This window comes from Scyliorhinus canicula, chromosome 26 (assembly GCF_902713615.1).
Source record: "Scyliorhinus canicula chromosome 26, sScyCan1.1, whole genome shotgun sequence".
NCBI lineage: Eukaryota > Metazoa > Chordata > Chondrichthyes > Carcharhiniformes > Scyliorhinidae > Scyliorhinus > Scyliorhinus canicula.
The window spans coordinates 10202000-10216488 of NC_052171.1; the positions used below are offsets into that span (position 1 = coordinate 10202000).

Genomic DNA, 14489 nt, shown 5'->3' on the forward strand with positions numbered 1-14489 from the left:
CACGTGCCCAATTTTCAAGTTTTGTCCTGCCAAGGGACCCCCCCCCCTAAAGATTTCATAGAGTACAGGGGTGAGAAGAGAAGGTGTAAAATATTGGTAAGTCGAAGGAAAACCCAAAGAGATTTTTTTTTCTAAATGCGCACTGAGCTAGTGGTTAACAAAGGAAAGAGTCAGAGACCGAAACAGCAACCTGTGTGCGCGGAAGCCAAAGAGGTGGGCATGGTTCTTCAGAAATACTCTACATCCTCATCAAAGAGGAGTGGGATGGGGGGATGCCGGTATTGGAGTTGAGGAGGAATGTAAAATATTAGACTGTAACTTTTTACAATAAATTTAGAGTGCCCAATTCATTTTTTCCCAATTAAGGGGCAATTTAGCGTGGCCAATCCACCTACCCAGCACATCTTTGGGTTGTGGGGGCGAAACCCACGCAGACACGGGGAGAATGTGCAAACTCCACACGGACGGTGACCCGGAGCCAGGATCAAACCCGGGACCTCGGCTCCGTGAGGCAGCAGTGCTAACCCACTGCACCACCGTGTTGCCCCTAGACTGTATAACATAATGAGAAACGGTAACTTTACAGTGCGGAAGGAAGCCATTCAGCCCATCGTAACTGTGTAACTATTTCCCACCCCAGATCTGTCGCCCTGCGGATTACATCACTTCCAAGTGCGCATCCAAGGATTTCTGAAACGCAATTAAGGTTTCTGCCTCGACCACGCGTGACTGCCCTGCCCTCTTCATTACCCTGTTCATTTCCCCCAATTAAGGGGCAATTTAGCACGGCCAATCCACCTTACCTGCACATCTTTGGGTTCTGGGGGTGAGACCCACGCAGGCACATAGAATTTCATAGAATTCACAGTGCAGAAGGAGGCCATTCGACCCATCGAGTCTGCAACGGCTCTTGGAAAGAGCACCCTAGCCAAGCCCACACCCCCACCCTATCCCCATAACCCAGTAACCCCACCCAACACTAAGGACAGTTTTGGGCACCAAGGGCAATTTATCACGGCCAATCCACCTAACCTGCACATCTTTGGACTGTGGGAGGAAACCGGAGCACCCGGAGGAAACCCACGCACACACGGGGAGGATGTGCAGATGCCGCACAAACAGTGACCTGGAACCCTGGAGCTGTGAAGCAATTGTGCTAACCACTATGCTTACCGTGCTGCCCATTAAACACATCAACTTACCGCTGCCGTGACACGGGGAGAATGTGCAAACTCCACACAGACTGTGACCCGGGGCTGCGTTTGGCCCATCTAGTCTGCTCCTCTATTCGATCATGGCTGATCTCAACCTGGCATCAACTCCACCGGCCTGCCCCTTCTCCATAACCCTTCAACCCATTACCAAGTAAAAATCTGCCAATTCGCCTAATTCTGCTCCTATATTTTATCTTCCATTTAATATTTGGTTGTGGTAATACTATTAAAAACCCTGAGTTCAAATATATAAAGGCAGCATGTCTGCTAAAGTGGTGATTAAGGAGTTGTAAAAGTTAGGTAATCATGGCTTCTAATCATTTACCTATTTACATATAGATCTGTCCAACTGCTCCTTAACTTGACTCATTTTCCCAGCATCCACCGCACTCTGGGGTAGTGAATTCCACACATTCACAACCCTTTGGGAGAAGTACTTTCTCTTCAACTCTATTTTAAATTTGCTGCCATTTATCCTAAGATTATGACGTCTCGTTTTAGAATGCCTCACAAGAGGAAGCATCCGCTCCACGTCTACTTTATCCGTACCTTTTATCATCTTGTACACCTCAATTAGATCGCCCCTCATTCTTCTAAACTTGAAAGAAGTTTCAGTCGGCCTGAAATCGTTAACAACCACCATGTAGTGGGGCACATTTTCTCTTGATCCTTTATGCCAGCTTCTTCAATTTTATATGTTGCATTTTACGGGTTCCTGGGAAATTCCCCATTTGTGTGTCCTCCTCGACCCTTGAAGGGATGTTCCAACCTTTTCTTCCTTTGTGGGATGACCAGGTCTGCATTTTATTGCCTGTCCCTAATTGCTCCCTTGAGAAGGTGGCGGGTGAGCCGCCTCCTTGAGCCGCTGCAGTCCGTGTGGTGTAGGTACACCCGCTGTGCTGTTAGGGAGGGAGCTCCAGGATTTTGACCCAGCGACAGTGAAGGAACGGCCGAAGGGGACACAAGTGGTTAGCACTGTGGCTTCACAGCGCCAGGGTCCCAGGTTCAATTCCCGGCTTGGGCGACTGTCTGTGAGGAGTCTGCACCTTCTCCCCGTGTCTGCGTGGGTTTCCTCCAGGTGCTCCGGTTTCCTCCCACAAGTCCCGAAAGACGTGCGGGTTAGGTGGATTGATCATGTTAAATTTCCCTTAGTGTCCAAAAAGATTAGGAGGGGTTATTGGGTTACGGGGATAGGGTGGAAGTGAGGGCTTAAGCGGGTCGGCGCAGACACGATGGGCCGAATGGCCTCCTGCACTGTATGTTCTATGATATATTTCCAAGTCAGGATGGTGTGACTTGGAGGGGAACCTCCAGGTGGTGGGGTTCCCAGGTATCTGCTGCCCTTGTCCTTCTAGATGGTAGAGGATCGTGGGTTTGGAAGGTGCTGCCTAAGGAGCCTTGGTGAGTTGCTGCAGTGCATCTTGTAGATGGTACATACGGCTGCCACTGTGCGTCGGTGGTGGAGGGAGTGAATGTTTGTGGATAGGGTGCCGATCAAGCGGGGTTGCTTTGTCCTGGATGGTTTTGAGCTTCTTGTGTTGTTGGGAGCTGCACTCATCCAGGCAAGTGGAGAGCATTCCCTCACACTCCTGACTTGTGCCCTGTAGATGGTGGACAGGCTTTGGGGGAGTCAGGAGGTGAGTTACTCTCCGCAGGATTCCCAGCCTCTGACCTGCTCTGGTAGCCACAGTATTTATATGGCTGGGTCCAGTTCAGAGTCTGGTCAATAGTAACCTCAGGTTTCCGTGTAAATACATCCCAGCCACGAGTTAACAATCAGAATGGAGCCAAATAGTGGGAAATTGGAGACTACCGTTTGGTAGTGTTAAGCAAGTGTTCAGTTCAATTGCTGGGCTATTAATCCAGCAACACTCGAAACTCGACAACAGCGTCTTGAGGGCAAATAGGAATGGGCAATAAATACGAGCGATACCCACACCCCGTGGGAGAGTAAAGAGTCGCAACTGAGACATGGCTGGCAGAGACACTGAAGGACTGAGGGAGCTTCATGATCCCATGGTATTATTCAAAGAATCAAGACAAAAGACTTGCATTTGTATCGCACCTTTCCCAACGTCCGGATGCTCCGTCAAGTGTGGCTGCTGTTGTAGCGTTGGCCATGAGGTGCCGGGAGTTCTGCCCGTGTCCTGAACAGGAGTAGACCATTCAGCCCATCGAGCCTGCTGTGCCATTCAATACGGTCGTGATTAATCTTCAATTTCCCTTTCCCTCCCATCCCCAATGTCGGTTAATCCCCTGTTGCAGACACTAAAATCTGTCTGTCCCAGTCTCGACGATGGAGCACCCACAACAAAGAACAAAGTAAAGTACAGCACAGGAACAGGCCCTTCGGCCCTCCAAGCCTGCGCCGACCATGCTGCCCGTCTAAACTAAAATCTTCTACACTTCCGGGGTCCGTATCCCTCTATTCCCATCCTATTCATGTATTTGTCAAGATGCCCCTTAAACGTCACTATCGTCCCTGCTTCCACCACCTCCTCCGGCAGCGAGTTCCAGGCACCCATTACCCTGTGTGTAAAAAAAACTTGCCTCGTACATCTCCAGTGAGAACAAACCGAGTTTATTCAACCCCTCTTCACAGCTAATGCCCACCATACCAGGCAACATCCTGTTAAATCTCTTCTGCATCCTCTCTAAAGCCTCCACATCCTTCTGGTAGTGTGGCGACCAAATTGAACACTATACTCCAAGTGAGGCCTAACTAAGGTTCTATACAGCTGCAACCTGACTTGCCAATTCTTATACTTAATACCCCAGCCAATTAAGGCAACCGTGCAGTATGCCGCCTTTTTTTTATTTAAATAATTTTTATTGAAAAATTTTGAATTTATACAACAATAACGCACCATAGTAAAATACCAAAAATAACAATAATATTAACAATCATACACATTTCGCCCCACCTCCATGAACAACACAGCATTTTAACACCAACGCAAATTAACACAATATAAAGTTACAGAATAGAAACTGCAATAAGGAACACCCCCCCCACCCCCGGGTTGCTGCTGCTATTGACCAAGATACCTATCTTTGAGCCAGGAAGTCCAGAAAAGGCTGCCATCGTTTATAGAACCCTTGTATTGATCCTCTCAGGGCAAATTTGACCCTTTCCAATTTTATAAATCCCGCCATGTCACTGATCCAGGTCTCCACACTTGGGGGCCTCGCATCCTTCCACTGTAGCAGAATCCTTTGTCGGGCTACTAGGGACGCAAAGGCCAGGACACCGGCCTCTTTCGCCTCCTGCAATCCCAGCTCCAAAGATCGCGAGTCCCCAACCTGGTTTGACCCTGGATCCAACCACCCTCGACACCGTCCCCGCCACCCCCTTCCAGAATTCTTCCAGTGCTGGGCATGCCCAGAACATATGGGCGTGGTTCGCTGGACTCCCCGAACATCTGATGCACCTGTCCTCACCCCCAAAGAACCTACTCATCCTAGTCCCGGACATGTGGGCCCGGTGCAGCACCTTAAGTTGGATGAGACTAAGCCTCGCACATGAGGAGGAAGAGTTGACTCTGTCCAAGGCATCCGCCCAAGTCCCGTCCTCTATCTGCTCCCCGAGTTCCTCCTCCCATTTAGCCTTCAGCTCCTCCACTGACGACTCCTCCACCTCCTGCATTACCTTATAGATGTCAGACACCTTCCCCTCTCCGACCCACACCCCCGAAAGCACTCTGTCCATTGTCACCCGCGAGGGCAGCAGAGGGAATCCCTCTACCTGTCGCCTAGCAAACGCCTTTACCTGCAAGTATCTGAACATGTTCCCTTGGGGAAGCCCAAATTTATCTTACAGTTCCCCCAGGCCCGCAAACCTCCTGCCAATAAACAGGTCCCTCAATTTACTGATGCCCGCCCTTTGCCACCCCTTAAATCCCCCATCCTTGTTCCCCGGGATGAACCGATGATTGCCACACAGTGGAGCCTCCATCGAGCCCCCTGTTTTCCCGCTATGCCGTCTCCACTGTTCCCAGATTCTTAGGGTCGCCGCCATCACCGGGCTCGTGGTATACCTCTTAGGGGAGAGCGGCAACGGCGCCATTACCATGGCACCCAGGCTCGTACCTCTACATGACGCCATCTCCACTCTTTTCCACGCCGCCCCTCCCCCTCCATCACCCATTTACGCACCATTGACACATTGGCCGCCCAATAGTACCCCAGAAGGTTGGGCAGCGCCAGCCCGCCTCTATCCCTCCCTCGCTCCAGGTACACCCTCTTCACTCTCGGAGTCCCATGTGCCCACACAAAGCTCAAAATACTGCTAGTCACTCTCCTAAAGAAGGCCCTGGGGATAAAGATGGGCAGGCACTGAAAGAGGAACAAGAACCTTGGAAGCACCGTTAATTTTGACGGACTGTAACCTCCCTGCCAACGATAATGGCAGCATGTCCCACCTCTTGAACTCCTCCTCCATCTGATCTACAAGTCTGGTGAAATTATGTTTGTGAAGAGTCCCCCAGTCCCTGGCCACCTGCACCCCCAGGTAGCTAAAGCTCTCCCCTGCCCGCCTAAGCGGGAGCCTCCCAATTCCTTCCTCCTGGTCTCCAGGGTGCACCACAAACACCTCACTTTTGCCTAAATTTAATTTGTAACCTGAAAATGTCCCAAACTCAGCTAGCAACTCCCATCACCCCCGGCATCCCTCCCACCGGGTCCGCCACAGACAGTAACAGGTCATCGGCATACAACGACACCCTATGTTCCTCTCCACCTTGCACCAAGCCTCTCCACCTCTCTGAATCCCTCAACGCCATCGCCAGCAGCTCGATTGCTAGTGCAAACAACAAGGGGGACAGGGGGCAACCCTGCCTGGTCCCTCGGTAAAGCCGGAAGTACTCCGACCTCCTCCCATTCATGGCCACGCACGCCATCGGAGCGCCGTATGCCTTCTTGACTACCTTCTCCACCTGTGTTTCAATGACCTGTGGACCTGTACACCTAGATCTCTCTGACTGTCAATACTCTTGAGGGTTCTACCATTCACTGTATATTCCCTACCTGCATTAGACCTTCCAAAATGCATTACCTCACATTTGTCCGGATTAAACTCCATCTGCCATCTCTCCGCCCAAGTCTCCAAACAATCTAAATCCTGCTGTATCCTCCTGAAAGTCCTCATCGCTATCCGCAATTCCACCAACCTTTGTGTCGTCTGCAAACTTACTAATCAGACCAGTTACATTTTCCTCCAAATCATTTATATATACTATGAACAGCAAAGGTCCCAGCACTGATCCCTTCGGAACACCACTAGTCACACCCCTCCAATCAGACAAGCACCCTTCCATTGCTACTCTCTGCCTTCTATGACCTAGCCAGTTCTGTATCCATCTTGTCAACTTACCCCTGATCCCGTGTGACTTCACATTTTGTACCAGTCTGCCATGAGAGACCTTGTCAAAGGCCTTATTGAAGTCCATATAGACAACATCCACTGCCCTATTTTGTCCACTAGACAACATCCACTGTCTTCAAAAAACTCTTTATCAAGTTAGTGAGACACGACAGCCCCTTCACAAATCCGTGCTGCCTCTCGCTAATACGTCCATTTGCTTCCAAATGGGGGTAGATCCTGTCTCGAAGAATTCTCTCCAGTCATTTCACTACCACTGACGTAAGGCTCACCGGCCTGTAGTTCCCTGGATTATCCTTGCTACCCTTCTTAAACAAAGGAACAACATTGGCTATTCTCCAGTCCTCTGGGACATCACCTGAAGACGGTGAGGATCCAACGATTTCTGTCAAGGCCTCAGCAATTTCCTCTCTAGCCTCCTTCGGTATTCTGGGGTAGATCCCATCAGGCCCTGGGGACTTATCCACCTTAATATTTTTTGAGATGCCCAACACCACCTTGTCTTTTTGGATCTCAATGTGACCCAGTCTATCGACACACCCTTCCCCAGACTCAACATCCACCAATTCCTTCTCCTTGGTGAATACTGATGCAAAGTATTAATTTAGTACCTCGCCCATTTCCTCTGGCTCCACACATAGATTCCCTTGCCTGTCCTTCAATGGGCCAACCCTTTCCCGGCTACCCTCTTGCTTTTTATGTATGTGCAAAAAGCCTTGGAATTTTCCTTAACCCTATTTGCCAATAACTTTTTGTGACCTCTTTAGCCCTCCTGACTCCTTGCTTAAGTTCCTTCCTACTTTCCTAATATTCCACACAGGCTTCGTCTGTTCCCAGCCTTCTAGTCCTGACAAATGCCTCCTTTTTCTTTTTGACGAGGCCTACAATATCTCTCGTTATCCAACGTTCCCAAAATTTGCCGTATTTATCCTTCTTCCGCACAGGAACATGCCCGTCCTGAATTCCTTTCAACTGACATTTGAAAACCTCCCACATGTCAGATGTTTATTTACCCTCAAACATCCGCCCCCCAAACTAGGTTCTTTAGTTCCCGCCTAATATTGTTATAATTAGCCTTCCCCCAATTTAGCACATTCACTCTCGGACCACTCTTATCCTTGTCCGCCAGCACTTTAAAACTTACTGAATTGTGGTCACTGTTCCCGAAATGCTCCCCTACTGAAACTTCTACCACCTGGCCGGACTCATTCCCCAATACCAGGTCCAGTTGGTAGGTACCTTCCCTAGTTGGACTATCTACATATTGTTTGAAGAAGCCCTCCTGGATGCTCCTTACAAACTCTGCCCCGTCTAAGCCCCTAGCACTAAGTGAGTCCCAGTCAATATTGGGGAAGTTGAAGTCTCCCATCACAACAACTTGCTTTTACTCCTTTCCAAAATCTGTCCACCTATCTGCTCCTCTATCTGCCGCTGCCTGTTGGGAGGCCTGTAGTATACCCCCAACATTGTGACTGCACCCTTCTTATTCCTGATCTGTACCCATATAGCCTCACTGCCCTCTGAGGTGTCCTCCCGCAGTACAGCTGTGATATTCGGCCTAGCCAGTAGCGCATCTCCGCCACTCCTTTTATATCCCCCTCTATCCCGTCTGAAACATCTAAATCCTGGAACGTTTAGCTGCCAATCCTGTCCTTCCCTCAACCAGGTCTCTGTAATGGCAACAACATCATAGTTCCATGTTCTAATCCAAGCTCTAAGTTCATCTGCCTTACCCTTTATATTTCTTGTATCAAAACATATGCACTTCAGGCCACCTGTCCCGCTGTTTTCAGCAACATCTCCCTGTCTATTCTTCCTCAGAGCCATACTGGCCCTATTCCCTATTTATCCCTCAATGTTTTCACCTTGTGACCGATTGCTCCTGTACCCACTCCCCTGCCATACTAGTTTAAACCCTCCCGTGTGACACTAGCAAACCTCGTGGCCAGGATATTTATGCCTCTCCAGTTTAGATGCAACCCGTCCTTCTTATACAGGTCACACCTGCCCCGGAAGAGCTCCCAGTGGTCCAGATAACGGAAACCCTCCCTCCTACACCAGCTGTTTAGCCACGTGTTTAGCTGCTCTATCTTCCTATTTCTAGCCTCACTGGCACGTGGCACAGGGAGTAATCCCGAGATTACAACCCGAGAGGTCCTGTCTTTTAACTTTCTGCCTGGCTCCCTGAACTCCTGCTGCAGGACCTCGTCCCCCTTCCTGCCTATGTCATTAGTACCAATATGTACAACGATCTCGGCCTGTTTGCCCTCCCCCTCCAGGATGCCCGCTACCCATTCTGAGACATCCTAGACTCTTGCACCAGGGAGGCAACATACCATCCTGGAGTTTCTTTCACATCTACAGAAGCACCTATCTGTGCCCCTGACTATAGAGTCCCCTATGACTATTGCTCTTCTGCGCTTTGACCCTCCCTGCTGAACATCAGAGCCAGCTGTGGTGCCAATGCTCTGGCTGCTGCTGTTTTCCCTTGATAGGCTCCTCCCCCTGACAGTATCCAAAGGGGTAGACCTGGTTGAGAGGGGGACAACCACAGTGGATTCCTGCATTGACTGCCTGCCCCTTCTGGTGGGCATCCATCTCTCTCCCTGCACCTTGGGTGTGACCACATCTCAATAACTCCTATCTATGACGCTTTCCGCCACCTGTGTGCTCCTAAGTGCATCAAATTGCTGCTCCAAACGAACCACGCGGTCGCTGAGGAGCTGCCATTAGTTACACTTGCTGCAGATGGAGTTGGCCAGAACGCTGGAAGCGTCACAGATCTGCACCATCTCACAGTTGGAGCACTGCACTCGCTAAGTGACATTTAAGCACTAATTAATTAATTTAAAATAAACACTTGAATTATTGTTAGATTGAGTTAGAATTAACTATATGGCCCTGACGCTAGATTATTTTTACTGTAAAATTAAATGCTAAATAAATGCCTAAATGCCCTCAGGTTTAGTTACTCCACGATCTAGTTAATCAATTAGATTTTTTTTTTCCAAATGTAACAGATTCCCAACCAGCCGATCAGGTCAAGCTTTACTTTGATGTCACTTAGTTCCCCCCCCCCCCCACCCCACACACACACTTTGAAAAGGAAATAAGGATCACTTACCTTCCCAGGATGCTCTCTAGTTCTCTCCCTGCAGATTAACAGTTACAGGCCAGAAGAAAGAGAACAAAACGGTCGGGAAAAAGCACCTTCTCTCACTCTGCACCGAATTACCTCAGTGCGCCAAATTACCAAGTTCCACTTCCCACTCTGGATGTGTCTCCTTCACCTGCGCAAAGCTTCAACCCGACGGGGTAGGAAAATCCAAAGATTCCCATTTTTTTTTTAATGATTTAAAACAAAAAATTAGAGTATCCAATTATTTTTTTCCCAATTAAGGGACAATTTAGCCTGGCCAATCCACCTACCCTGCACATCTTTTTGGGTTGTGGGGGGGGGGGGGGGGTGAGGCCCACCCAGACACCGGGAGAATGTGCAAACTCACGCGGACAGTGACCCGGGATCGAACTCGACGTCGTGAGCCAGCAGTGCTAACACTGCGTCACCCACGGCACCAGGAGTGCTTTCTAGTCACCTCCCTTCACTGATTTATTTATTTTTTAAATTTAGATTACCCAATTATTTTTTCCAATTAAGGGGCAATCTAGCGTGGCCAATCCGCCTACCCTGCACATTTTTGGGTTGTGGGGGTGAAACCTACGCAGATACGGGGGGAATGTGCAAACTCCTCACGGACAGTGACCCAGAGCCGGGATCGAACCTGGGACCTCAGCGCCGTGAGGCAGCTGTGCTAACCCACTGCGCCACCGTGCAGCCCTCGCCACTGATTTCTTGGCCTGCAGGTAGTTTTAGGACATTGCTGTGTGTACGTTGGCCGCAATGGCCTCAATAGCGGCCGCCAGGCCCAAGTAATCTCCTCCATCTGGGAGACTGGAGAGTTCACGTGAAGGCGATATTCAAGTGCAGGCGGTGGTTCATGTGGGGCAGGACCATGGATGGGCTGGCCGTGCTGAACCTTGTTCCGGCGCTGTGCGTCCTCGTGTCCCACTTCAATGTAGAGGTTCCAGCAAACATGCGCCCCTTTTCTGGCATAACAGCAGCTACACCGTTTGCATCACCAGTCACACGGCTCGTTGAGTGCACTATTCCTGTCCTAGCTGAAGGTCACTGACATGTGTGTTTGCAATGGTTGGCTTGCCTGCGTGACCTACCTTGGATTCGTGCCCGTCCTGAGGGCACTAGCTTGCTCAGATTGTCCCGGGAATGTCGGGGGGGGGGGGGGGGAAAGAGAAAGAAAGAGTCCATCCACCAAAGGACAGCAAGTGGTTCCTTTGGAGCAGGACAGGAGAGGATGAGAATGCGGAGGAACGTTGTGTGTACTTTAGAACTGGAGGGGCAGCACGGTAGCGCAGTGGGTTAGCCCTGCAGTCTCACAGCGCCGAGGTCCCAGGTTCGATCCCAGCCCTGGGTCACTGTCCGCGTGGAGTTTGCACATTCTCCCCGTGTCTGCGTGGGTCTCAACCCAAAGATGTGCAGGGTTAGGTGGATTGGCCACGCTAAATTGCCCCTTAACTGGAAAAAATGAATTGGGTACGCTAAATTAAAAAAAAAAAGAACTGAAGAGAGAGGGTGTGGCGGCTTTTAGAGTGACTACTTCCTGATAGCCGTGTGAGCAGAACACAATGGACAATTTAGAAAGAGTATCACAGGGGAGAGGGCCGAGGTAACCCCTTCACAATGATTCTGGAGTCAAAAGTACATAATGTATGTATGGACGATCAAGTTCGAGGTTATTATTAATCAACACCAGCCTGTATCTTCATTGCCCTGGACTGCTGGCGCTATCGTGTCTGAGGAGAGGTTTTCACAGCTCGCATGTTATGTCTCTGACGAACAATTTCATGATAAGTCCTGCACTCGCTTGCTCTAAAAGGGACTGTTGGTTGCTCGAGCTCGTGAAGCGTGTGAGGGTATTTGACCCACGCTAATGCTGCAGGGACAACTTGGAATAAACGACCTGAGTAGGGAGGGCTCTGAATTGCTAATGACACGAAGGGTATTCCGATTCCCAAGAGACAGTGCCCAGCGTGACCGGGCACGCCGCCTTGAGCCGCTGCAGTCCGTGTGGCGTAGGTACACCCACAGTGCTGTTAGGGAGGGAGTTCCGGGATTTTGACCCAGCGACAGTGAAGGAACGGCCGATATATTTCCAAGTCAGGATAAGCGACCGGTCTATCTGCTGCCTCACAGCTCCAGGGACTCGGATTCAATTCCAGCTTTGGGTGACTCTGTGGAGTTTGCACTTTCTCCCCGTGCCTGCGTGCATTTCCTCCTGGTACACCGTTTTCTCCCACAGTCCAAAGATGTGCAGGTTAGCTGGATTGGCCATGATCAATTGCCCTTAGTGTCCAAAGATGTGCGGGTGAAAAGGGGTTACGGGGATAGGGTGGGGGTTTGGGCCGAGGTAGCGTGTTCTTTCAGGGGTCGGTGCAGAGTCGATGGGCCGAATGGCCGCCTCCTGCACGGTAAATTCTATAAGTCGGGAGTGGTGAGTGACTTGGAGGGGAACCTCCAGGTGGTGGGGTTCCCAGGTATCTGCTGCCCTTGTCCTTCTAGATGGTGGAGGATCGTGGGTTTGGAAGGTGCTGCCTAAGGAGCCTTGGTGAGTTGCTGCAGTGCATCTTGTAGATGGTACACACGGCTGCCACTGTGCGTCGGTGGTGGAGGGAGTGAATGTTTGTGGATGGGGTGCCGATCAAGCTCCTGGATAGGACTGGTGCCTATCAATTAGTAACTCTAATCTCAAAATTCGGGATGAAAGAAAAGGCTGGGAGTGGCGGTGAAACTCTTCCATCAGCGTAATTCCTGCCTGCCGTGGTGAAAAAGAATTGGAAGCATTTGAGCTTGACTCAAGTCTCGTGGCGTCCCGCCAAGTCTCACACCGCCAGTGACTGAGATCCACGTATAGCCATTCAGCAGAACTTCCAGTCGGTGTCCCTCGCCTGCTTCAGAGGGTCAATCAGTCAGCTATCCGGCCACATGATGTGTGGCTCCATTGGGCTGTCCGTGAATACGATGTTTCGCACCACTCCCCAGCACACGCAGAATTTTCACCCGGCAAATGGGCAAAATCCTTTGCTCCGGAATTCGGAGTTTTGCCCGACACACGGGAGAATGGGATTTGCCAGAGTTCGCAGGCAATACGCTCAACCCAATGAAAGGTTTCTGCTCTGGAATGCTCCTTCAAGGTCATTAACTGCTCTCCACGCTGTGTAGCTGCATGTCCAAATGTTTACTCCACTCACTGACTTTCCAATTCAGCCTTTCCCTGACTACAGGTAGTTACCAGCGTCTCCTATTTCACTTTCTGCATTCATCGCCTTGGTGACAGTACCTGAGGTCAGCAAATCAGGTTATCACTGCAGTACCACCCTTTGTCTCTCTCTCTGCCTCTGTCTGTCTCTCTCTCCCTCTGTCTGTCTCTCTCTCCCTCTGTCTGCCTCGCTCTCCCTCTGTCTGTCTCTCTCTCCCTCTGTCTGTCTCTCTCTCCCTCTGTCTGTCTCGCTCTCCCTCTGTCTCTCTCGCTCTCCCTCTGTCTCTCTCGCTCTCCCTCTGTCTCTCTCGCTCTCCCTCTGTCTCTCTCGCTCTCCCTCTGTCTCTCTCGCTCTCCCTCTGTCTGTCTCGCTCTCCCTCTGTCTGTCTCGCTCTCCCTCTGTCTGTCTCGCTCTCCCTCTGTCTGTCTCGCTCTCCCTCTGTCTGTCTCTCTCTCCCTCTGTCTGTCTCTCTCTCCCTCTGTCTGTCTCTCTCTCCCTCTGTCTGTCTCTCTCTCCCTCTGTCTGTCTCTCTCTCTCCCTCTGTCTGTCTCTCTCTCTCCCTCTGTCTGTCTCTCTCTCTCCCTCTGTCTGTCTCGCTCTCCCTCTGTCTGTCTCGCTCTCCCTCTGTCTGCCCCTCTCTCTCCCTCTGTCTGTCTCGCTCTCCCTCTGTCTTCTCGCTCTCCCTCTGTCTGTCTCTCTCTCCCTCTGTCTGTCTCGCTCTCCCTCTGTCTGTCTCGCTCTCCCTCTGTCTGTCTCGCTCTCCCTCTGTCTGTCTCGCTCTCCCTCTGTCTGTCTCGCTCTCCCTCGGTCTGTCTCGCTCTCCCTCGGTCTGTCTCGCTCTCCCTCTGTCTGTCTCGCTCTCCCTCTGTCTGTCTCGCTCTCCCTCTGTCTGTCTCGCTCTCCCTCTGTCTGTCTCGCTCTCCCTCTGTCTGTCTCGCTCTCCCTCTGTCTGTCTCGCTCTCCCTCTGTCTGTCTCGCTCTCCCTCTGTCTGTCTCGCTCTCCCTCTGTCTGTCTCGCTCTCCCTCTGTCTGTCTCGCTCTCCCTCTGTCTGTCTCGCTCTCCCTCTGTCTGTCTCGCTCTCCTCTGTCTGTCTCGCTCTCCCTCTGTCTGTCTCGCTCTCCCTCTGTCTGTCTCGCTCCCTCTGTCTGTCTCGCTCTCCCTCTGTCGCTCTCGCTCTCCCTCTGTCTCTCTCGCTCTCCCTCTGTCTCTCTCGCTCTCCTCTGTCTCTCTCGCTCTCCCTCTGTCTCGCTCTCCCTCTGTCTCGCTCTCCCTCTGTCTGTCTCGCTCTCCCTCTGTCTGTCTCGCTCTCCTCTGTCTGTCTCGCTCTCCTCTGTCTGTCTCGCTCTCCCTCTGTCTGTCTCGCTCTCCCTCTGTCTGTCTCGCTCTCCCTCGGTCTGTCTCGCTCTCTCTGTCTGTCTCGCTCTCCCTCTGTCTGTCTCGCTCTCCCTCTGTCTCGCTCTCCCTCTGTCTGTCTCGCTCTCCCTCTGTCTGTCTCGCTCTCCCTCTGTCTCTCTCGCTCTCCCTCTGTCTCTCGCTCTCCTCTGTCTGGTCTCGCTCT

At 51.1% G+C, this 14489-nt stretch overlaps 1 protein-coding gene across 1 annotated transcript in view; it reads left to right on the forward strand.

Annotated features, from left to right (window-relative positions):
* LOC119957552 (2-oxoglutarate dehydrogenase, mitochondrial-like) overlaps positions 1 to 14489 on the forward strand; it is a 67606-nt gene that overhangs the window by 18410 nt on the left and 34707 nt on the right. The gene's annotated exons all lie outside the window — the stretch shown is intronic.